Genomic DNA, 25,532 nt, shown 5'->3' on the forward strand with positions numbered 1-25,532 from the left:
CTGTAGCGTCACAAGTTAAGTACAGTGTAAGTCTTATACATGAGCAAGTCTGACACATGCACAGGTGAAACCCTTACACCACAGGTGGACACAGCTAGAGCTCGGCAAGTGGAAACAAAGGTCTAATCGAGCAGGTAAGACGAGTTGCCCTAGGGAGGTTGATTAAGAGACAGAGAGGAATATAGAGACCATGAGGCAGGGAAACATGGGTAATGCGAGATCGCCTCTCGGATAACAGAAGACACATGCTTACGTAACTTTGCGGCTTTCCCAGAAAACATATCCGCAAAATCCTTGAAAAGTCATGAAAGGCAGAACTGGAGAAGGTCAGGGGAATTATTACCTAAAACAACCTTCCACGTGCATACTATTGCTGACAACGCAGTTCTGTACATTATAAAGAAGTATTTTTAATTATTTACAAAATTCAGAAAATGGGTGTAAGTCATTTTTTTTCAAGCATGATAAGCTGTTTGAGACAAACCAATTAATATTCAGAAAAAAACAGGTATGTAAAGTGATACTGCTGTTGATAGATTTTTAATTAAAACATTTAAAAGCATGACTAGAAAAAAATGCAGAAATACATGAAATATTTCTTAAATTGCTAATATTTTTTCTGTTTAATTTCAGATCCCGGAGACATGACAAAAATGGCAACATCAGCTCAGACCCAAAATAATCAATTTATTTACAGTTAATCCCTTACTGTGATATTAACACTTACTAGTATGATTCCATTTTTAAAACAGTGTTTTGTGTGCAAAATAAACAGAGGGATTATAACATTTTACGTGAGAGTTCTGGAGACGAGAGGGAGGGCACACACAGATTAGCTGGCCGCTGAAGACACTTTCTGGGACGTAATCTCTTGTACTTCATCCAAAACCATATCAGTGTAGAACACACAATACAGGAGATTAGTCATGCACCCCATTAGCGTTCCCCAATGCACCCGACTGCAATGCACAACAACTTCCTAAGACTCGACAATCACTGCCAGCATCCTAATGCACACAACATGGAATCAGTGGTTTGAAAAGATCAAACCAACTTATGCTGAAGATACTGAGATTATAACAGCCTACTTGTTAGTACTTGCTATTGCAAGAACAAAAATAAATAAATAAATAATCAGTTTCAATGGACTTTTTTCACAGAGACTATATATAAATACACACACACACACACACACACACACACACCCCTGATCTGGCCCCCCAAAAAAACTTTAGAAACCAAAGTGGGCCAAAGGGGGGAAAAAGATTTTTAAAAATGTATGTATGACAAAGTATGGAAATGATTGTACATGCCCTAGAAAGTGGTCTGACATCACATAATAAGTGAACTCAGCACCTCACTGGCACCAGTTAAATGGAGCAACATTATAAAAAGTTAATCATGATAGAGAGAGAGAGGGAATGCAAGTGTTTGTGAATGTGTCAAGCTAAACATTTATGATTTTGAAAGGAAATGTTTATGACGTACATTAATTGTGTATGTGTGTCCTGCAGTTCTTACTTGGGTGAGTATTATACTTCCTCTAATTACACTAAACTAAACAACTAAAACAACTCAAATTTGAATTAATACATAATAAAGTCAGCTAAAATCATTTGTCAATGTGCTGGTTTCAAGTCTCTCATAGCATTCCATGGTCTCTTTCTTCTCAAAATGAAATAAAATAAAATAAAATTACTTTGCTAAAAGCAAAACTTTCAGACAAAGGATATTTGGGCAGCTACTAAAAACACTGTAATCTAATACTTTCAACAACTATGAACAATATAAACACACTGAAAGTAAAATAACCTGATGTGAAAAGCAGTCATAAATGCCTAAACTTGTTTTGTAAACACACAGTTATATAATGCTGAATAGTACACTTATGCACACACAGAAACATCCAAAAGTAATGTTCAGCCCCAGTGACAGAACAGCAACTCCCAATAGCCTTTGCCACCGTGCAACCGTCATTAAAATGCCAGTCACAGTTTTCTCTGTCTCTGCTCCTGGCAGCAGTGGCCTGCGGCCAGGATTTGGTGCTAAACTGTGTTTATGTAACCGGGGATGGTGGAACACGGCATGTTTTAATCTGGCCCGATGTAATGGAGGCGTCTAATTGAATCTACGCGTACCCCTGTTTCCACTGACTTAGATACACAGGATGACCCCAAAACAGCCCACTGCGCTGGAAATACACACTGGTGGAGTTTAGGACAACATAAAATGATGGATTCAGAATATGCGCACTACCAAGCTGCAGCTCTACACAGAAAATAACATGAGTATATTTATTTGTAGTGTCACTGCATTGCATATTTCCTTTGATAACAGCTATAAAACTATATAATTGTCAGTGTGCCACTGAGAATTATTACACTTGATCATCTAATTTACAATAGATAGAACTTAACATTTACATACAAATTGTAATGTACAAAGAACAAAACTGCACTTAACTCGATGTGAAAAGTTACAATAGTCACAATTGCAAGATATAAAGATTACAAGATAGTCGCAAAAACAGTTCAGTTCAGCTTTACTATTAAAACATTTATTTCCCTTTCATGTAATCTCAGACCCCAGGGATTGCATTTTTGTATGCTACATGCAAGCATGAGTGTGTTTTTACACACGTCTGAATGTGTATTGTAACTCAAAATGTTGGCAACCACATAATCCTAATTATATTTATATGTGTGCTGCTGCAGGGAGAAGTGTGTACTTGATTGTTTTTTATGTTTGTGTGTGCACTGTAGTCAGCAATGGCTGACTTTCATCTCCGTGAGAAATGGCAAGACACAGACAAACCCTGAATGTCAGATCTTTTAGTGAGCGAGAAAGGACATTCCACTAAGCCTTTAACTCCAGCATCCACAGCACACATTCACACACCTTACACACAGTCTATGTGCTTTAAATTAATCTGGCCATGCTGCTCAGCCCTAATAATTCCCAGCCAGCTATAAGAACATTAATAAGGTATAATCCAATTATAGCAATCCTCATTTACCACCAGATGCCAAGCTTTCCCCTGTACACACAAACATACGGAAAGGGTTCGTTAAACTGCAAAGTGTAGACTAGCGAAGGTTGGCCCTCAAATCACATTAACACACACACCCTTATATTGACGCACAGTGAATGCCCAAGCATGCAATTGCATTACGAGTAATACTAATATTTCCATGGCTGCATTTGAAAGCAAAGGCATCAAATACACACAAATGTGCAACGTGCCTTGTGAGATTTACAAAATGTAATCTGTCACAGAATATAAACCGCCAGTCAGTCTTCCTGATTAGAGACACAGTTCGTTACATAAGAAAATTGGGTAATGTATTCAATAGCCTTTATATATTCATTTATTCTGAATGTGGCTGAAATTCAATATTCATAAACTTGTAGTGTTTATCAAAATAATAATAATAAAAAACATAAGCTCTACAAAAGGGACTGTTTTTGATAAATGACTTTGCATGTATTCCCAGTGCACCTAGACTGAATAAATAATACTAATGTATAAACAAAAAAGATCAATTTAATGTGATCTGCACCAGTTTTAGTATAGAAACTTACAGTATCCCACAGCATACCGATACTTTTTAACATAGTTTTCATGACTAATTTTATATTAGACTTTTACACAAATTCTACAAAAAATATCTAAATAAATAAATAAACAACTATTTATTAGAACAACTGTTTTTGACAATCTGTTGAGTGAATGATTAAAAACAAATCACTCATAATACTGAGCTCAAAGAGATATTTGATAGAACGAATCAGAATAAATCTGAATGAATCTTTTTAGTAAAATGAATGAAAAAAACTCAAGTCAATGGGATCTCTTTTACAAGCTCTTAAGGCTTTTTTGAAACGTAATAGTTTAGAAATGAATACTCATACCCAAACATGAGTGGATTTTACTCCCATATTTGGTTCAAAATTAAAGAATTAATTATTTTTAGGAGAAGCTAGCTTGACGCAATTCAAATTAAACAGATACTGTAAAATTATAATGAAGTATGTATTACAAGAAAATACTACTGCATTTCTGCATTTAACTCTATGTGTTACTTGCCATTTCTTTGTAATTATTTCTAAAATTCTCTGGCAATTTCTGAGAGAATGTAAATGTAAAGATATAATGTGACAACAACACTACAAGTTAAAACACTTACAGCAGTGCACACTATTTCATATACAGTGCCTGGTAGGCGGTATACACTGTGCAATAATCAAGTATTCCATTGAGAAAATCCTCCTTTTATCCCACAAACCCAGTTCAGAAAAGAATTCTTTGATTGCACTGTTCAGGACGGCAATATTTTCCCAAAATGTGCAAAAACGTAATTACACAAATCCATCTCTGTGAATGCAACTGTAATCAAATTACACTTTTTCTTATTGCAGCCCAACCTCATTACAGTTACGTTTTGTAATCCTATTATATAATCAAATTACCTGTTTGTTACTATTCAATTTTGGTATGCATGCTAAAGTGCATAACCACACACACATACACAAACTTCTGCTTCCTTCTCCTGGAGCTGTCAGTGGGTTTCACACCACATGCTCTCCCAACATCTTCTCCTCCTTGGCTGTCACCCAGGGCAACACGAGACACACTTCCCAACACGACTGATACCGTCTGACACACACACACACACACACGCACACGCACGCGCACGCAATTAGACCTGTGTTTGATTCCTGCCCAAACCACAATGGTGGCAGACATTGAAATGCAATGCACGTCCTGTTGCGTCCATCAGCATGATGTGAAGCGAATGATGACAGTGGCGTAATACGGGTCTGAATCTCTCACAGACTGACCTGCGGACACACTCACACACACTTCGCATGATAAACAATATTTCCAATTATCCGCCTTTGTTCTGAAGCCCTCTAATGTGCCGATAATGAGTTAACACAGACGATTGTGTTCATTTTCATTCTGCTAATGTCCATCACAAAGCCAGTAATTCTCCTTCCTGTGGCAGCCCTGAGTCTTCAGCAAACAACGGGGACAATTTTCGTTATGTTATTTGCTCTGTCTGTGACATTTTACTAAACCTGATCTCATTGTTGTTTTTTCCAGCTCTCCAGAGAATCGACCAGACAAACACTAAAGTGAAAGTAGAACTTTCTTCTTTCAGACACTGTTTCAGTGTGTTTGAATAAACAAGAAAGTGAGGTTAAAATGAGCAATATATTTTTCTTTTGCTTTGATCTTTTTTATTTTTATATAGTCTATAAAGCAGCTTTGGAACATTGTGTGTAATAAAAAGCGCAGTGCAAATAAACTGAACTGAAAACTGAGTTAATGTGTCCTAACTCTTTTAAAGGGTTTTCAATATTTATAGCATCAGGAAGCGACGTCAATGCAGACTCTCTAAAAATAAGCGATTTTTTCTTGTTAACATTTTATAATAAATTTCAAGCACTATAATTGTGTTATGCTTAAAATTTACTGTAGTTATAAAGTGAGGAATTGATGAAACGTTTGAAAATGTAAGAACGTTCATTGTCATATATCTTTTTCTTTTATCCCTGGTTGAACTCCCGGGAATTCAAAAAATGGTTCATCCAAAAATGAATGAATTTTTCATGCATTATCTTAGAGCTGTTCTTTTCCAAACAATGAAAGCATATAGTGACCAGGGACTGTTAAGCTTCAAAAAGGACAGAAAAAGCATCAGAAAAGTGGTATATTACGCATATGCACTACATTTTATAAGCCTTTGAAGCCATTTGATCATTTTCCTCCTCAAAGTAGTTCTCAAATTTAATTTGCATATTCAGACTTGAGACATAATGACACAATATTTCATGTTTGACAATGCCAAATTACATTGATTCACATATCGGTTATAACCGATCATGATATGGAAAGCTTGAATGAGATTTAAGAGCTTTGGTAAAAGGAAGATTCATATGGAATATCTTTACGGTACTTTTTTGTCCTTTTTGAAGCTTGATAACTACTGTCGCTGTCTGTATAAAAGTAAGAATCTATTTTTTTTATTATAAATTAATATATAATATTATATATAACAGTAAATAAAATATAAAATAATATTAAAATATATTTTAAAATATTTTATTATATATAAATGCCCTCTATTTGAGTGGCTGACATTAATTTATATGTGTCTCACTCATAGATCTGTTTCAATGAAGGCGATGTGTGACAAGATTAACACAGAGAACTTCCTTAAAGCTGCGACCTGTCTCTCTAACTTGCACCAAGGGAATATAGTGTCATTTACTCAGGGAGAAAGAAAAGAGAGGGACATCAGGATCTCTCTGTAGTTGGGTTGTCTGACACACTCTCTCGTCTAGTTCTTGTCAAACACAGCCTCGTGGGCGTTTAGCTTCAGTCTCTCTCATTATCTTTTTTTAGTCCAACTGTGACTGAGATGTGTAATAAGGAGCTTGTGGACTTCTACTCTAAATAAAGATGTTAGAAGGTTCATATCTTTACAGTGATTCACTCATGAGAAGAGAGGATTCATTTTGCCAAACAATGTGAGAATCTTCAAGCACCTCATGACTCAATTCTGATTCAGGGAGTCACAATCCAAATCTGAAATGATTCTTGACCTTATAGTTATTTATGAAAACTGGAATGAAAGTAAGTATTCCAATACTGAAAAGTATAATTCCAATAAAATAATTCAAATTAGTAATTTAAATATTTACAATTCCAAACACATTTTTTGTGGAAAGCTTCAGAATCATTTGAGAAACAATTGTGATGCATCAGTGAATCATTTCCCCTAGTTTGTGACCATGTTTGAAACTTTACAACACTTTTTTATTGGTTTGTAAGTTCCAGACAAACAGGTTATGAAGTGTGAATTCAGACAGAAATATGCAACAGACATACCAAGAAATTTAAAATATCTCAGTGCATTGATGCATAATACAGTGGCATTTTAAAGTGATATGCAAAAGTTCACCACTTCAAGAAGAGGAATGTGGGACGAAAATAAGAAGATCATTCCTAATACTGTTACTCCATTTTCTTAAAATCTTTTTAAATTCACTTCCTGTTGGTATCATATCTTTGTAAAAAAGTATTATCATGCTCTTGGGACTTCAAACCGTAAACCCAGTAGACGACACACCATAAAACAAAATGAAACTCCGACATCTTAACAAGCAGTGGCTCCTTTGGGGGCGTGAAAATGAACCCTAATCATGGGTTTTAGTTCATCATTGGAGTAATAAGGGTCTCTTTCTACAAGCTGTGTCGTTTATAGAGGTATATAACTGAGATGGAGAGCGAGAGAGAGAGAAAGCATTTCCTTTTTACACCCGGCTTCTATCAAACAGCGGTTTATGGAGCAGATCCTCAACCCTGAGCCAGACAGACCCCAAACACAGGGGACCCAAAGACACGGACAGTCGCGACACATCGATATGTCCCTCGTAAAGGAAGAACCTCATCAGAGGGCCTGAAGTACCTGAATCAGACTGTGATTGTGGTCCACTCAATAATGTCTGGCACAGGCAATTTTGTTAATCCAATATCCCACATAAACACAAACACACTGGGCATTCCTGCAGGAGAAAGATATGCAGGAGTGTCTTTGGCTGTGTCCCAGACCTAAAAACTAAATCTATCTATCCATGTATCTATCTAGCTAACAATCTATCTATCCATCCATCCATCCATCTGTCAGTTCATCAGTCTATCTGTCTGCTTTTCCATCCAACCAACCACGTATCCATTCACTTACCAATCCATCCATATTAGTGTATCCATATTAGTCCGTCCGTCCGTCCGTCCGTCCGTCAAAATATCCATCAGCAGCCATATCACCCTGTAGCCCAAGACTGGTTGCCCACTGAAGCTAAGCAGGGCTGAGCCTGGTCAGTACCTGGATGGGAGACCTCCTGAGAAAGCTAGGTTGCTGCTGGAAGAGGTGTTAGTGAGGCCAGCAGGGGGTGCTCACCCTGCAGTCTGTGTGGGTCCTAAAACCCCAGTATAGTGACGGGGACACTATACCGTAAAAAGCATCATCCTTCAGATGAGACGTTAAACCGAGGTCCTGACTCTCTGTGGTTATTAAAAATCCCAGGATGTCCTTCGAAAAAGAATAGGGATATAACCCCTAGCCAAATTTGCCCATTGACCTCTGACCATCGTGGCCTCCTAATCATCCCCATACACTGATTGGCTTCATCACTCTGTCTCCTCTCCACTAATAAGTGAAGTGAAGTGACATGTGGCCAAGTATGGTGACCCATACTCGGAATTAGTGCTCTGCATTTACCCATCCAAAGTGCCCAAACACACACCCGGAGCAGTGGGCAGCCATTTATGCTGCGGCGCCCGGGGAGCAGTTGGGGGTTCGGTGCCTTGCTCAAGGGCACCTCAGTCGTGGTATTGAAGGTGGGAGAGAGCACTGTACATTCACTCCCCCCACCTACAATCCCTGCCGGTACGAGACTCGAACCCACAACCTTTGGGTTATGAGTCCGACTCTCTAACCATTAGGCCACGACTTTCCCCGCTAGTGTGTGGTGGGCGTTCTGGTGCAATATGGCTGCCGTCGCATCATCCAGGTGAATGCTGCACACAGGTGGTGTACGAAGAGATACCCCCTGACAATGTAAATTGCTTTGAGTACCCAGCAAAGCACTATATAAATGTAATGAATTATTAATTATTATTATCCATCCATCCATCCATCCATCCATCCATCCATCCAACCAACCAACCACGTCTCCATCCAGCCATCCATCCATGTATCCGTCCGTCCATCAACCACATATCCATCCATCTTTCTGTCTATCCATCCATCATTCCAGCCATCCAACCAACCATGTATCCATCCATCCAACAACCAACCAACCAAACATGTATCCATCCATCCATCCATCCATCCATCTATTCATCCATCCATCATCATATCCATCCAACCAACCAACCAACCAACCAACCAACCATGTATCCATCCACCCATCTTCATTTCCAACCATGCATCCATCCATCCCAAACTTTCTTACATTTAAATGCCTTCATTTGGTCACTTCCCTGCTAATAATATCCCACAATCCTGTGTCTGTAATAAAAAAATTGGCATGGCAGCGAAAGAACAAACTGAAAGGAATAGTTTTATTTGAAGCATTAAATGAAGCCCGAAACTGCACAGAAAATGTAATTGGATGTTTTTTATGCAAGTCAGACCGCCTCATCCCATCTTAGTGTGTGGAGTAATAATAAATAAGACTATACTGTACTAGTCATATGTTTGGTTGCAAGAGATTGTATGATAATGACTAATGAGTTTAATGATAAACACGACACCATAATAAAATATCCCAATCTTGCCTCTTTCATTATGCTATCTGGGCTGTATTTTTTTTAAGCCTATGAAAAATAAAGACAGATTACATGGGCTTGCCACATGTGTTTCTTGTAATACTTGGAACCACAAAACAAAATGTCCAAAACTAATCTCCTTTGCCCACATAAGCAGCACCAATCCCTTTTGATGAAACAAGCACATTGACACAGTATGTTCTCACAAACGAACTGATGCCAAGGTTACGACAAAGACAGCGGGACTCTATCTGTGTATGTTTTATTTCTCTCAGCAGTGAGCTTTCTATCATGTCTGGCCTGATAAAAGAGATGCCTTTTCTTTCTTAAGCACATCCCTCTTTCAGTTCATTCAAAGGAAGAATCCTTAGCGATCTCCATCCACCTTTCTGCACCAGAACACGGCAGACTGATGTCTTTTCTTTGCTTTCATTCACGTCTTTTTTTTTCTTTTCTACAAAGCCTATTGCTGGACTGGAAATCTGGACAGCTGAATTAGAAATCTGGATCCGAAAAAAAGATTCTACCATCAAAGTCTCACTCTTCCCAACACCACATAATCTTCCTCTCCCTTCATTTTCACACCCATGCCTCCTGTGCCATTTTTCCACGCGGTGTAGCTGAGGGCAACCGTATTTGCGCTCATCAAATTTTAATGGCTGGTTAAACAGAGCTTATGCTTCTAAAGATTCCTTCTAGCCACGGAAACATTCTCTTCCGCAAACACTGTTGCATACTAATATCAGCTGGCGTATGTGAAGGTTAGTAAATGTCTCCAGGGTGTGTGTGTGTGTGTGCGTGTGTGTGTTTGAGAGTGCATGATGTGTGTAGACGTGTTCGGGAGATGAAGGGCCAGTTTGTGGGAATCCAGAGGGCTTTCCATAAGCTGCCTAATTAAACACTAAGGACTTGCTGATGGAATGAACTAGAATCTAAAGGCATCAGGGAAAATACAAACACACACACACATCCCACAGTGATTTCTGCTAAATTTTCATCCATTCTAGTGATTTTTGATTTGTTAACGCATAATTCATTCACTGTTATACATTTGCAAATAACTCAACTTGAGGGAAGAAAATGTAATGGGATAGTTCACCCAAACTGCAAATTCAGTGATTATTTACTAAATTTAAGCAGTTATATACTCTTGCTTTTCAGTAAATGCACAAAAATAAAATTCTGGCTGATACTGATAAACAGATAATTAATTCCATGTTATGGCTATATATATATATATTATATATATATATATATATATATATATATATATATATATATAAAATAGTTCACCCAAACTGCAAATTCTGTTATTATTTAGTAAATCTATATAGTAAATCTATCTTTTGCTTTAGAAAAAAAAAAAAGAACGTTAAAGCACCATAAAAGGCAGGAAATGCACAGAAATCAAATTCTGGCTGATCCGATAAGCCTATAATTATTTCCATGTTATGGTTAATAACCAAAAAATAGCTGATATACACACAATAAAATAAAAATAAATAAATACAAAAATGAAAGCCTAAAATTTAAGCATCAAGATACTATAATGTAGATTATGAAAAATTAATATATATATTTTTTAGCATATTAAGTGTTATTAAATGAAATTATTATATTATTACTAATTAGTTAAATCAGTTATATTAGTTTATTATGAATTATTAAATAAATTGTGAAATTATTAATTTAATTATTAAAGTTATTAACCTTGTGAGTAAGGGAAACGATTAATTAAATAAATAATATATATATATAAAAAAAAATAAAAAATTGCAAACCGATGTTAACCGACACGCTAAAACATAATAAAAACTGACATGACAAAAACAGACAATGTGCAGAAGATATGGTACAAATATATTGTTATTATACTTAAAAAACATCTACTATTTTTGGAAAAAAATACACAACAGCATATTGGTTTCTATAAAACAGTGATAAACAGTGGTATTTAACCAAATATTTAAGTAAAAATAATGGTGGTACTTTTGAGGGAGCACATTTTGTGAACACTTTTGAGTGATGACTCAAATCAATTAGCTAAAATGAATCAGACATCAAGGCTAATCTATTCATACACTAACAAAGGGCATTTGCTGAAGCACACTACACGATGTATGTGTATTGATATTATGAAATAATGTTTTATGCCAGTGTCTTACTTCAATACAATTCTAATTTGGTCATTAGCTCAAACTGAAGAGGGATGATTTGAATTCAGTGCCAACTGTTGTTTTGAATCTCTCAGTGCTGAGAATCAATGCATGAAACAAAAACATTTCTCCTGTGTGCAGGAATACAAATCTAATTCTCACTCTCTCCCTCTTTTCCTCTAACTGAGAATGTGCAATCTATCTTTACCCCGGAGCAGCTCTGGAAAGACATAATTTCACATATCTAGATGGCGCAATCAAGCAAAAAGAAGGTAAATTCAAGTTAACTGCTCTTTCTCTAGGGAATTTGGCCTGTAATTGGCTGACTGGGCTGCACAGGAGTAGCATTTCCTCTGCTTTTTTGTTCTTCAAGTAAACATGTCAAACATATATTGTTCAAGCGGACTAATATTTAACACACTATCTCTTTATTTTAAACAGTCCACTGGGCATGGAAAAATTAACAGAGCATTTTCAGCAGAAGGAAGATTAGCACAGAAGATGAATATTCTAATAACAAACCGGCAAATGCACGCAAACATACATTTATTGTATTTTTTATTTTTATTTTTAATAAGAAGAATGAGACCATGGAATACTACGAGAAACTTATAAGCTGGATTTATTATTTATTAATTTAGTATATTATTTTAATATATTTATTTTATTGTATTGATTTATTAATTTCATTAACTAATATAGACAGACAGACAGATAGATAGATGATAGATGATCGATAGATAGACAGCAAATGAAACTGGTTTCCTGGGACAATGGTCAAATTGAATGTTTAGTGGTCACTGTACACTCTACAAATATGCAAAATGCTGTGATTGGCATATTGTGATGTGTAAAAAATGATGGTTAATTTTTCTAGTTTTTTCTTCTTTGTAATAACATGCACTGATAAATCATGAACAATAACACCATCGACATGTATTATTTCATGCTGCCTTAACACTCCTGTAAGCCATCAGATACTAAGCTAATTTGTTTTCTATTGGTCTCTGCTGGTCCCTTCACCACCCGCCTCATCCCAGGCTGATAAAAACAGTGGGTGTCGTTTTGTTTCATGCTTGGTACTTATCTAGATCAAGGGTAATGCAGTCAAGAGTTCAATACTGTTTGCTGCACTCTAATGCAGACAACTGAACCGAAACAGACTTCAAATGAGAAAAGTGTTTTCTGGCCTGAGCGAAAGAGAGATTACAGATAATTGTTGAACTCGCATCAAATGTGAATTTCAGCGTGGCTCGCGTCTACATTGCTGGACAGCTAAACGCACGCTGAGAAATGGAGACTTCAAAGATATGATTAGTGAATCATCTGATTGAGGTTGTTAAAGCAGGGCACCTGATAGCTTGTTGACACCTTTAAACTCCCACACAAGTACACAAGAGAAGATATGACACAGACGGGCAGCATCTGTGTGAGACGTTCGTACCAAAACTACACAACCATAACTAGCAGGGGTGCATTTTCACCATAACTGCATTTTCAGCAGTTTTTCATTTTTGGGTGAACTTTTCATTTGAAACAATACAATCAATTCAACAGTCTGCACTTCTGTCCCTCACAGCCTCATTTTCATTCATGGCAAATTAAATATGGCTTCAACTCTGACTAAGGTCTGTTGGAACAAAAATTAGAACAAGAGCAGGGCAGTGAGGAGACGACAGGACAAGAGCAGGGTCACAGAACAAGTGTGCTCTTCATGTTAATGCAAATTGAAAGGGATGGAATAATGACAGTTAATTTATACAGCCTAATTAGTGAACTAACTATGAACACTGTGCCATTATGACTTTGATCAACACTATGACAGATATGATCCAAGGGTCATCTAGAATCGAGCAGATATTTAATGTAAATTTAGTCATTTGGATGAACATGCTACATTTCTTCCTCCTGTTCTGTGTTTAATTATATCGTTTGTTCTGCTTCTCCATTAAACACCCGCAGGAACATTATTTAATAAAAAGCCTAAAATTAATTACTTGAAACCAGCACAGCGACAAGTGATTTAAGCTAAACTTGTTTATTATTTTTGTATTTTGTTTTATAAATACAATGATAATAAAGAAAGACACCATAGAATGCTACGAGAGTTGCGTCACATTTCTTCCTTCTGTTCTGTGGTTAATTATATCTCTTATTCTGTATCTCCATTAAAAGTCCACAGGAACAATTTAAAGGGGTCATATGACGCTATTTCAATTTTTCCTTTCTCTTTGGAGTGTTACAAGCTCTTGGTGCATAAAGAAGATCTGTAAAGTTGCAACGATTAAAGTCTCAAATCCAAAGAGATATTCTTTATAAAAGTTAAGAGTCAGCCACGCCTACCTAAAACGGCTCGTTCTAACACGCCCCCACATACCTACGTTACGATGTGGGAAGATTTGCATAACGCCACCCAAATGTTCACGCAAAGAAAGAAGGCGTAACTTTTATTCTCGCTGTAGTATTGTTGCCGCCGCCATGTCGTGAAGGCACTGTGTGATTAGTTGTGAAAGCGGAACTACTTTGTTTGGCCTTCCAAAAGAGAAAAAAAAATTATCCGCTTCGTCATGCCTAGAGCTGATCCATGCTGGTTGCGGAGGAAATACAACTTTGCGCTGTGGATCGCCGGATCGGCTTTCACCGTGGACGAAGCAGAGTCCAGCCCAGGGTTGTCACATGTGGTTGCCGCAAGCCCTCCGGACGCTCCTTCGTCAAATCCGCTAGCCGCGCCGTTCTCAAGCCCACCGGCCTCCGCTCACTCTAGGCCGCCGTGTTTGAGACTGTGTTTTATTGTGAAAGCGAAACTACTTTGTTTGACCTTCCAAAAATGGACACGACTAGAAATCAGTGGTTAAGTTGTATTTACAACACTGTTCCAGAACACTTCAACCCATATATTCAGATGTGTGCAGCACATTTTATGGAGGATGTTTCCTGATCCTGGTAGAGTAGACTACAATGCCGGCTGTTCTGACTGTAAGTACATTTTTTATATTTAAAGAATTTGCCACTGTTGATTCAAAAGCGAGTTTTGGGCAGTGTAGAGTAGGGCTTGTTGTTTGTCATTTCTCCAATCACAAATGCAGACATGGTTTTATGTTTACGCGGCGCGATGCAACACAACGTGTAAAAAGACAGTATAAGTCATTATAATCTATAATTATGTCCCCACTGGATGCAACGAATGCCTCGTTTATGATGGGTTTTCATGGTTTCAGTCGCTCCGGCCTGACAGGGCATCATCACAATATGGTAAGGGCCAATATGGTAATATGGTAAGGTATTCGGCCAATCATAACGCACTGGATAGCTGGCCAATCACAGCACACCTCGCTTTTCAGACCGATGAGCTTTGTAAAAATCGACGCGTTTCAGAAAGGCTGGGCATAGAGGAGAAACAATAATGTACAGTATGTGGAAAATAATGTGTTTTTTAACCTTAAACCGCATAAACACATTTCATTACACCAAATACACAAAATAATGTTCTTTTTAGCAACATCTTATGACCCCTTTAATAAAAAGCCTAAAATTAAATTAAGCCCAAAACCCCAATCAGGGCTACAAACAGAGATCCTTTGCAGGGTTTCCCTGAAGAACATCATACTGTGTAAAGTGTTTTCTGTAATTTATTTTGAAATGCAATAAAAAAAATTATAAATGTAAAGTTTTATAATCAATGCATTTGTATACTACTACTACTACTACTACTAATAATAATAATAATTATTATTATTATAAAAATAATATATAAAAAATGCTTTGATCTCTTTCATGGATTCATTCTTGTTTGTTCATTTTAATAATTTAATTTATTATTATTATTATTATTTAATATGTGACATGATAGATGTGTTTTGTATAATATAAATTAAATACATATATACATACATTACACACACACACACGTGTGTGTGTGTATAGTATATGTATACATACATACATATATACACAATGGTGTGAAAAAGTGTTGGCCCCCTTCCTGATTTCTTTTTTTTTTTGCATGTTTGTCACACTTTAATATTTCAGATCATCAAACAAATTTAAATATTACAGGACTTTGACTAGGCCACTCCAAATTCATTTAGTTTTTCTTCAGCCATTCAGAGGTGGACTTGCTGGTGCTTGATTGCGAACAGGTGTGGCAGTAATCAGGCCTGGGTGTGGCTAGAGAAATTTAACTCAGGTGTGATAAACCACAGTTTTAACAGGGGGGCAAACACTTCTTCACCATGTAGTTTTGGATTTTGTTTTCCCTTAATAATAAAAACCTTCATTTAAAGACTGCATGTTGTGTTTACTTGTGTTATCTTTGACTAATATTTAAATTTGTTTGATGATCTGAAACATTAAAGTGTGACAAACATGCAAAAAAATAAGAAATCAGGAAGGGGGCCAACACTTTTTCACACCACTGTGTATATATGTATATATATATTGTAGTGTATAAATACACTGTTACTTTCATTGGTTTGTTCATTCTTGTTTGTTTGTTCATTATTTTAATCATTTAATTTATTATTATTATTCAATATATAGTCTATTACATCACATATTAAAATATAATAATTAAACAACAACTGATAAAACAATTAGAAAAATAACACATTTCATATTTTAAAGTATGCTACTTAATTCTCTTTCATTCATTCATTCATTTTTGGTTGTTCACTCGCTTTCTTTCATTTGTTTGTTCATTCATTCAGGTCTCTTTCTTTCATTCTTTCCCCAGCATCTCTGCCTTTTTCAGTGTCTTCCATCATTCTTTTCTCCAACCCTTCCTGTCCTCCCGCTGCATGAGCAAACCCCAAATGAGCTTCTGTCGGGGAGACATTAGCACATAGCTCCTGTTCTCCCAACGTGTCTGACTGGCCAGGAGCCAAAAACCGGAGCAGACAGTGAGCAGGTGGGTTTCACTCATGCGAGAGCAGACTGGGCCTTTCGTGAAAAACACAACTGGGGATATCAGGAGAACAGAAGCCACTTGAACGGCGATGTTAATCCCTCATTTATATTCCAGCCAGGTTAAGAGCAGGTGCTCACCTTCAGCCCCGTCCAACAATAAGCCCTGATTGCTCAGACTGAAGCCACACTAACAAGGCCAACCTGACAGGATTGGAAAAACGGTAGACATTTGCTACATACCCGCTAAAAGAATAAATTAATAATTTGTCATCATTTACTCACTCTCATGTCATTCATGAAATTCATGTATGACTTTCTTCTTTGGAACACAAAAGAAGATATTTTGAAAAATGTTTTGGTGCTTTTTATCTCCATCAATGAAAGTCAATTGGGTTCAAAGGGGTTCTTTTGGACCCCCATTAACTTTCATTACATGGACAAAATAGTCTAAATATTCTTCAAAATATCAGTTGTTGTGTAATTTTTTGGTTAACTATCCCTTTAAGCCATATTTAAATATACAAACTATATCACGACAACCAGAAAGCATCCAAATACTTCTGAATAGTATAATTTTAAACCTAAAACTAATTTTTGTAAAAAGTTGGGCTTGAATAGCATGCTTGTGCAATTCATATGTTATGGTTTACCTCAAAATACCTCAGAAACACTTTAAGATAAAAACAAAGGCAAATATTCTAATTTTATGGATCTTTAAGTCGTAACCCATCAAACCAAGGGAAATAAGCCAGTGTGGAGTGGAGTTAAGGAGTGAGGAGTGACTTTTTTGCTCTGGGTGGGAATTATGAGCTGTCTCACATCCTCGTCACTCAGTCAGAGAAAGAGCTGAGCTTATCTGCCGCTTGACAGATTATCCAATCAAACGTAGCACTATTAGTGGTTGGAGGAGATTAGCTCTGATCCCCCATTTTCATAGGTTTTAAAGTGATGAGCCCGAGCGAGGATTGCCAGTTTATATCCTGGTCTGCAGCGACAAGCGTATCTCTCCATCAGTGCTGAGCAGAGAGAAAGGGTCTTTTCATTTATCGAGAGGCTTGGAGAAAGTGGGGAAGGGTTGGGTCCTTTGGGGGAGTGAGAGGTTAGGATTTTCCACCTGTGTGTGCGTAAGTTTTATTTCCCAAGAGTGGGTAACTTTTTCATTTGGATAGAAGAATGATATCTGTGGTGCTACTATTTGCCAAGCTGTTTACAATGTCTGCTTTGTAAATAGATTGAGCAGTGGCAATGGCACTAAATGATTGAACATTTAAAGTCAATATACACATGCGTACCGATCCGAAAGACCTGTACCTAAAGTTTTTGGTACGAATGTGTGTACTGTTACACCCCTAGTGTTTGCAACCCAGTTTACTTACATCATTTGATGCATTTCTGAATGAAATGGGATATTTAATACAATTAAATGTAGGACTTTATTATTTGTTAATTGATTGGATTGTAAAAAGTTGGTGTGGCACACCAGAATGGAGCTAAGTTTTTAGAAGGGAGGGGCTAAAAAAAATGACAGGACTTGGTGATGTCATCTGATTAGAAAAGTAGTACACAATAAGACCATGAATGCATATCGAGAACTAAATTGGCTCAATTTTGATTTCATATTAACTAGCATTTATTAATGCCAATGTATGAACCTTTAACATCAGTTTATCAAAAAGTGTGGAGACCACCAACAATGGAGGCCTACACAGAGGAATCTGTAAACTCCTTTTAGGATTTGTGACCGTTTTTCTCTGCAGTGCTACGGTGAAATCAAAGTGTGCAAATGCAGCTGTCCCCTAGACAGAGTGCTTATCTTCACTAAAGTGTCAGGCATAGGATAAGTGACTCATTTGGGATGGAGCTAATCTCCATAAGGCAGGCAATAAACCTGTTCTCCGTCTCCACTCCCTGTACATCTACACAGTGGGAGAGACTAAAGGGGCCCACAAGCTGATCGCCGCACTGACGCAAGGAGCAGATTTATGATCCCTGGGTGGCGTGTCTGAATCGGGCCAGCTCAGCTCTCCAGAGCGCCATCGCAGTACCCTCCACAACTTTATGCTTTATTCTAGCACCATGAGACAAGAGAGAGGAAGACGAGACAGAGAGGAGGAAGACAGAGAGGTCAGAATATAATTCATTCCATTCAGTCTTAGACAGGCTCCCAAGGTCCCAATGGTGAACAGGCAAAAGAAGAGATGACAAGGCTCTCTAACTGAGCCTACAGTTATTATATACAGCAACAAGAGAGAACTACATTTTAAATTTTCTGAAGAAAAGAAGTGTGAAAATCCAGTCAAACTTTTCATTACTATTTCAGGGTATTGCGAAGACATTCTAAATGTTTTAAAGTGTTTTTAAGGTGATCTGGGTGATTGGTTACTGACCCATGCCCCAAGTCTATAGGTGATTTCAGATTTTACAATCCCCTTGGGATAATTTTAACGGAAATAAAAAAAATTAAAATAGTCTTACATGGGTTCCTAAGGCCCTAATGGAGAACAGGCAAAAGAAGAGCTAACAAGGCTCTCTAACTGAACCTACAGTTATAATATACAGCAACAAGAGAGAACTAGATGTTACATTATAAAGAAAATATATAAGTGGGAAAATCCTGTCAAACTTTTCATTATGATTTCAGGGTATTGCTAAGACATTCTAAATGTTTAATGTGTTTTTTTTAAGGCGATCTAGGTGGTTGGTAACTGACCGAAGTCATACGCCCTAAGTCTATATGTGATTTCAGGTTTTACTATCCTCTTGGGATAATCTTAACAGAAATAAAATTAGTCTTACATGGGTTCCCAAGGCCCCAATGGAGAACAGGCAAAAAAGCAATGACAGAGAACTGTCTAGCTGAACCTATAGTTATTATATAAAGCAACAGGAGAGCTGCTTCATAGTTCTTTTTTGCAAGTTGCTATGTGGCTTTCAGGGTGTTCTGAGTAGTTGCCTTACGCCCCTAATCTGGCTTATTTCAAGTCCAAAGGAGAACATTAGGCACACACACATTTGCAATCAAAACTCACAGAGCTGTAAAGCAAACATGTATTTTGCAATTACAGAATACAATTAACATCAAAAATCGCACAGCATCACATTTACAAAGTGCATGACATCCCAGAGCCACCTTTCTCCACATTTCTGCGAATCAACATCAACATATGCCACAAAGTTTAATTTCTTTGCACAGGCATTTTGTTTGGAGTGAGATACTTCTTCCTGCTGTTTCCACTTTCCAGCAAGGCGATAAAACCCAAAGCGAGGCCCCCCAGAGGCCCTGACAGCACTCTACACCAAAGACAGCAGGGCCCGGTCCAGCACCTTTCATCAGAACACTCTTATCTGCCGTTATTTTACTGGTGACGTTCCTGTGGACTGATCACCCTTCATCAGACACACTCCTGCAATCTCAACAAGCTTTCTACACTCACAAAAAACAAGAGAGAGATAAACAGGGAGAAAGACAGACAGAAAGCAAGAAATAGCAAGTGAGAGACAATAACAGAAATTACCCACAATGCTTTTAGGCAAAGCAGGTATTTTTTGGCAACAGGAAGGGTTCTGAGTAGCTCTCGACTGCAGGTGTGTGTATCTGTGTGTGTGCGAAGACGGTAAGCACTCTCAGGATAATGAAAATTGTTCTTCTAAAATGTAAGAGATGATTGTGGGTGCTCGTCTGATGTCTCTCTCATCCAGAATGTTCCGTAAGTAACAGCGTTGATGATGACAATTGAAATCTTGATGGAAATGGCTCAGAAACATCTAGTATGTATCTCTCTCTGTCACACGCACACACATTCATACCAGGATGAAAGGCTTTTTGAGAGCCTAAGATGAAAGCTGGCTTGTTTCTTTGCATCTGCTACTCTTTAGGAATGGAAAGGGAATAGCTAAGAAGAGATAGAGAAGAGAAGACAGGAGTGCCTACGCACTGTCTGATGCAGTTTTCACGAAACAGTAGCAGGACTCAACCCAAAAAGCCTGCCGGCTCCGCAGCTGTTCCAAAGCCTGCAGCGTCACGGGGTCTCACAACAACACTGGCCAACAACCGTCACAGGAAGAGACAATGTAAGCGAAGGGAAATGCTTGTAGGACAAAAAGCATGTTTGCTGTTTTATGTCTTTTCTCTTTTCATCTTTAAAGTTAACATGAAATTATAATGTACCTGATTTCTAAATGCATGTAATTGCGTTCCCCAAAGAGAACATGGCTCAACCCGAGAAACTTTGCGTTTGCTCTCAAAAAATTTGTTCTCTCACAAAACGATTGCATTCTCCTGAGAAACACAATACATGAAATATAGTTTTTCCTCTCACCTCATATTATTTCCATCACAAAAGTTTGAGAAGCAAACTTGAAGTTTCTTGAGGGAACACAAGTATTTTGCAGTTTCTCTTCCCATCTCTTTCTTCTCATCCTGGAAATCTACTGTCCTGCAGATTTCAGCTCCAACCCCAATCAAACACACCTGAAACCAACTAATCAAGGAGTTCAGGGCTACTTGACAATTACAGGCAGGTGTGTTGGAGCAGGGTTGGAAATGAAGTCTGCAGGATGGTAGCTCTCCAGGAGCAGAGTTGGAGATTCCTGCTTTTGCGGCTCCATATGTTATAGACCAGGGGTGTCCAATCCTGCTCCTGGAGGGCCAACATGCTGCAGAGTTTAGTTTCAACCAGCTCCAACACACTCCCTGGAAGTTTCTAGTGAGTCTGAAGACCCTGATTACTGTGGTTCAGGTGTGTTTAATTAAGGTTGGATCGAAACCCTGCAGGACAGTGGCCCTCCGTGAACAGGTTTGGACATCCCTGTTATACAGTAGATCTTACTGTCATCAGTTCATCTGTTCATACGTTTAACTTTTTAAAAATATTTTGACCTTGTAATGTTTAATCAACCTAAACCTTCCTGTGAAAACAACAGATGTATGCAGGACTTCTCCAACAGTTTTGTCCACTTGTAAATTTGAGCCATTTCACCTCAAAATCCAATCATCAATCTATAGAACAAAGTCTTCGCCCAACATTTTCCCTTTTTTTATAATCCTTACACTCGGGTATACTTACCAATACAGAAGAAAAGATCTGTCACTTACATTTCATTGGACTTTCACAATGTTCCCAGTAAGTAAAGTGCCAAACAACACTCAAAGTTCAAGCAAACACCACTTAAACCCTCATGAGATACTTTAAAAGGTCATGTGAAAGGGACTTTTTCATTTTGGCTGTTCAGGGAACTAGATGGCAATGCCTTGTGTGTGTCTATTCTTTGTATCCCAAAAGACAATCCTTTCTTTCTTTTATCAGGTCTACATAAAAGGATCTGAAGGGGTGGAACCAGAAGAAAAGAAGAGAAATGCACCTATGGCGATGAAGCAACTTATTAATATTCATGAGGTGAGGAACCACAGTGGTGCGCGGCATCAAAATCAGGAAGTAGTGAAGATGCTGTTCCTCATCTCCTACAGACACACTCCGTTCATCCCTGTTCTTTTCTTCTCTGTGTTCTTGGTCCTTCTCTATTTATTTCTGTGGATTACATTGTGTTTGTGTCAAGGTATAAGTGTGTGGATGTGCGCTGGAGGTCGGTTCCCTCGGATCTTCTCTCGGCACTCTCTTACACCTCCACTCCAGGGGACGCACACCTCTCTGCAAATTGCCCTAGCAGCTAGTTTCGCACACACATACTGTACAGATGCTTTCAACAGCCAGATTGTGCTCTTGAGTTTATGTGCACATTTGTAAACCACAAACCTCTTATCGTGCCAATTTTTACACTCTAAGGTCTCAGTGCATGTTTTTATTCATATGCATACTGCATGTATGTTATGTTTACATCAGATGATATGATCTATCAAATAAACACTGCTGAATAAATTATATTTTATTTTATAAAATAAGATTTTATACAATAAAATAAAACGTATACAGTAATTTTGTTCAAGCTGTTCCAAACCTGTATAAGTTTCTTTCTTCTGTTGAACACAAAAGTATAATGTGGAATGTCACGGAATTTGCCAAATTTTGGATGGATAAATCAAGAGTAGGTCAGTGTACTTAAACCAAAACGCGACATGGACTAGAGTCTGTGAATAAGCTGCAAAAGACTATTTAAATGTGTTCTATGTGTCTCTGTGTGAATGAATGGCGCAGATGTGCGGTTTTGTTTACACACTGAAGTGCGTGTGACGCTTGCAGTGATTTCAGCCTCTGCCGCCTCAATATATGAGTACATGAACACACGAACATAATCTATAGAACTTCTCTGAGAGTCTCTTCATTAGCATTTTACCATTTATTTTGAGTAAACTATCATATTATATCATATACAAACAGAAATCTAAGGTCTTCACAGCAACCCATCAAAATAAATGTTCGGTTTAACTTGAATAAACCGTGAAAGAAATATTACTTTTAATATATATTTTTAAAGGAATATTTACCAGAAAAAAATATTTGCCAGAATTTATTTAGCAGAAAAATGTACACAACACAGGAAAAATAAACTAATTAAATAATAATACATATTTTAAAAAATAAAATCAATTAGAGATGGTTTTGATCATTAATGAATTATAAATGAATCCATCAAAATGGAATCCAGAAAATTACAGGAAAACAGAATTTTGTAAAAATAAACCTGATTTTGAGAAAAAATAATAACAATTTTAGGGCCTTAAGAATGCAATTTTTGTTTAAGCTTTTAATAAATTGCTGTTTAATGTTGTAAGTTTCATGATTTCAATTAATTAGACATGCTTTTTGATTAACGCCAGCTATTCATCATGTGATGCGTCAGCCTTACACTAGTCATGTTTATGGGCCTATCACACATTTATTGGATGAACATGTAAATCTCTAGAAGTGAACCGGCCAGCACCTTGATGATAAATTGGTAAGTTGCTAAGTGCATTAGTATTCTTACCTTCAAGTCCTCCTGGGAACTTTTTATGATTTTGGATATCATTATGACTACTTTGTTTGGACTTGTTGTGCATTAAAATAAAATATAACAACATTGGAAACCAAACACTGTTTGGTAAAAAAATCCTTATTCTTTTGAATGGAAACCAATAAAATAGCCAATCACTAATTGTCGAGTACACCAAAAGCATAGTCAGCACAATTCTAATGCTAATAAAAGCCGATTCTGACCTGTGACCCTGAAGTTTTATTGGACGTGTTGCATTTGAGCGGACAGCAGGGATTTGGGATACTCCTAACAGTGCTCTCTCACTGAAGTGTGGCTTCAAACCCCTTCTAAGCTTCATTCAAACCATAAGCCTCAATCACAAAGCACCTCTTACTACCCGAGCTATCGATCAGCTATGTGAGAGGAGAGTCAATACAGGCCTGAAAAAGATCTACATCTTTTTCTTTCATACTTTACCTCCCTGCTGCATCTCACCTTTCCTCTTGGACAATCTTTTCATTCCCCCCAACTACCCCTTCATTCTAATTTCTGTAGTCCAGAAATATACTTGATTTTGTGCACCGTTGAGTTCAGAAATGTCAAAACATAAATAAAGAATAAAAATGATCTATCTATCTATCTATCTATCTATCTATCTATCTATCTATCTATCTATCTATCTATCTATCTATCTATCTATCTATCTATCTATCTATCTATCTAATAAAGAAAACAGTTCAAATTTAATAATTATGTATTTTTAAAATATATGTATTTTAGTATAAACACATACACACACACACACACACACACACACACACACATATACTTATACATTTTATATACCTTTTTTCCAATACACATACTTATAAATAAATAAATAAAATAATAATAATAATATATATATATATATAAAAAAAAATTTATTTACTAAATAACATATATAATATATAAAAGTAATATATTCATACAAAATAATAAAATCAATATTTTAAAAACATTTCTATTTTATTCAACAATACATTTATTTTTACAATGTATAATTATGTTTTTCTTTATTTAAATATAATTTACCATATAAATACATCTACTTTGCATTTGCATATACTTGTGTACAGTTTCTAGCAATATTCTTTTTCTTTCCTTCTCTGTTTCCCTTTCGCGCACAATGTCACAGTTTTGTCTATTATATGTTATCCCCCTTTATTCATCTCCTTTCTTTCACAAGGTGAATGCTCTAGCCTGGTAATGTGAGCCCATCTGTTCTAAGACTTGTTAGGATAATGAATCCTTATGTGGCCCAAATGACTTCCTATTAGAAATGAGGATGAAGGACAAATTAGCTCTCACGACACAGAGGCAGATACAGAGAGAGAGAGCGCAGATGGACCCAGTCAATACGAATAAAGCCGCAGTAAAGGAGGGTCAGCTTTATAGTGAGATTAAGACCTGTCTCTCTCTCTCTCTATGATGAAAGACTAAGACAGAATACAGTTGGGCTGGAGAAACCTAATTCACCTGCTGTTCCAGTGTACAGTAAACACAGCAGATGGTTTCTGAGCAACAGCAGCTGTGTGTATGTACGTAGGCTATGTGTGGACAGAAGCTTTATGTGTTAAAAATCCATTAGCAGCATTCACAGAAAAAAAAGGTCTTGCACTTCTATAAATGAGACTGTACACTCTTGCTATATCTGCAATATATGGGTTGTTGCTCTTGGCTTGAAGGGAATCACAGTCCATGAATAATTGTTTACAGAAGACACGACTGCTCATAAACCGCTTTCATAGAATAATAAAGCTTGGAGGAGCTAAGTAGATCGATCACACACACACACACACTTGTTTTCTATGATGTTGGGTACTTCTATTGTTTTTTCCACTAAGCTAATGATAAGTTTCAATCCCCTAATCCTCAATGTATATGCATCCACTTTATATTTTAAATAACAATTCTTCATCTTAATTAGTATGCTTATTAAGCTGTTTTTCTTATGGGAACTGTTGACTGTTTCCCATAATTTAGGCAAATAAATAAGTAAACAAACAATAACAAACTAACACAGTAAAATGCACTGTACTATATATACACACTATATATTACAGTATGTACATACTTTACAACACGACATACTTTATCATACTATATATATAATATAATCAATAATAATAACTATAATAATATATAATATATAACTTTTATTTTTTGTGTTTCCA

At 37.0% G+C, this 25,532-nt stretch overlaps 1 protein-coding gene and 1 long non-coding RNA gene across 3 annotated transcripts in view; one reads left to right on the forward strand and one right to left on the reverse strand.

Annotated features, from left to right (window-relative positions):
• Positions 1 to 25,532, reverse strand: part of kcnd2 (potassium voltage-gated channel, Shal-related subfamily, member 2) — a 118,430-nt gene that overhangs the window by 34,955 nt on the left and 57,943 nt on the right. The gene's annotated exons all lie outside the window — the stretch shown is intronic.
• LOC107592204 (uncharacterized) lies at positions 21,466 to 22,163 on the forward strand. Its single transcript, XR_001609955.1, has 3 exons — positions 21,466 to 21,527; positions 21,711 to 21,800; positions 21,961 to 22,163. It is a non-coding gene; the product is annotated as an uncharacterized lncRNA (long non-coding RNA).

Source organism: Sinocyclocheilus grahami, unplaced genomic scaffold, assembly GCF_001515645.1.
Source record: "Sinocyclocheilus grahami isolate Dianchi unplaced genomic scaffold, SAMN03320097.WGS_v1.1 scaffold151.1, whole genome shotgun sequence".
NCBI classification, from domain to species: Eukaryota; Metazoa; Chordata; class Actinopteri; order Cypriniformes; family Cyprinidae; genus Sinocyclocheilus; species Sinocyclocheilus grahami.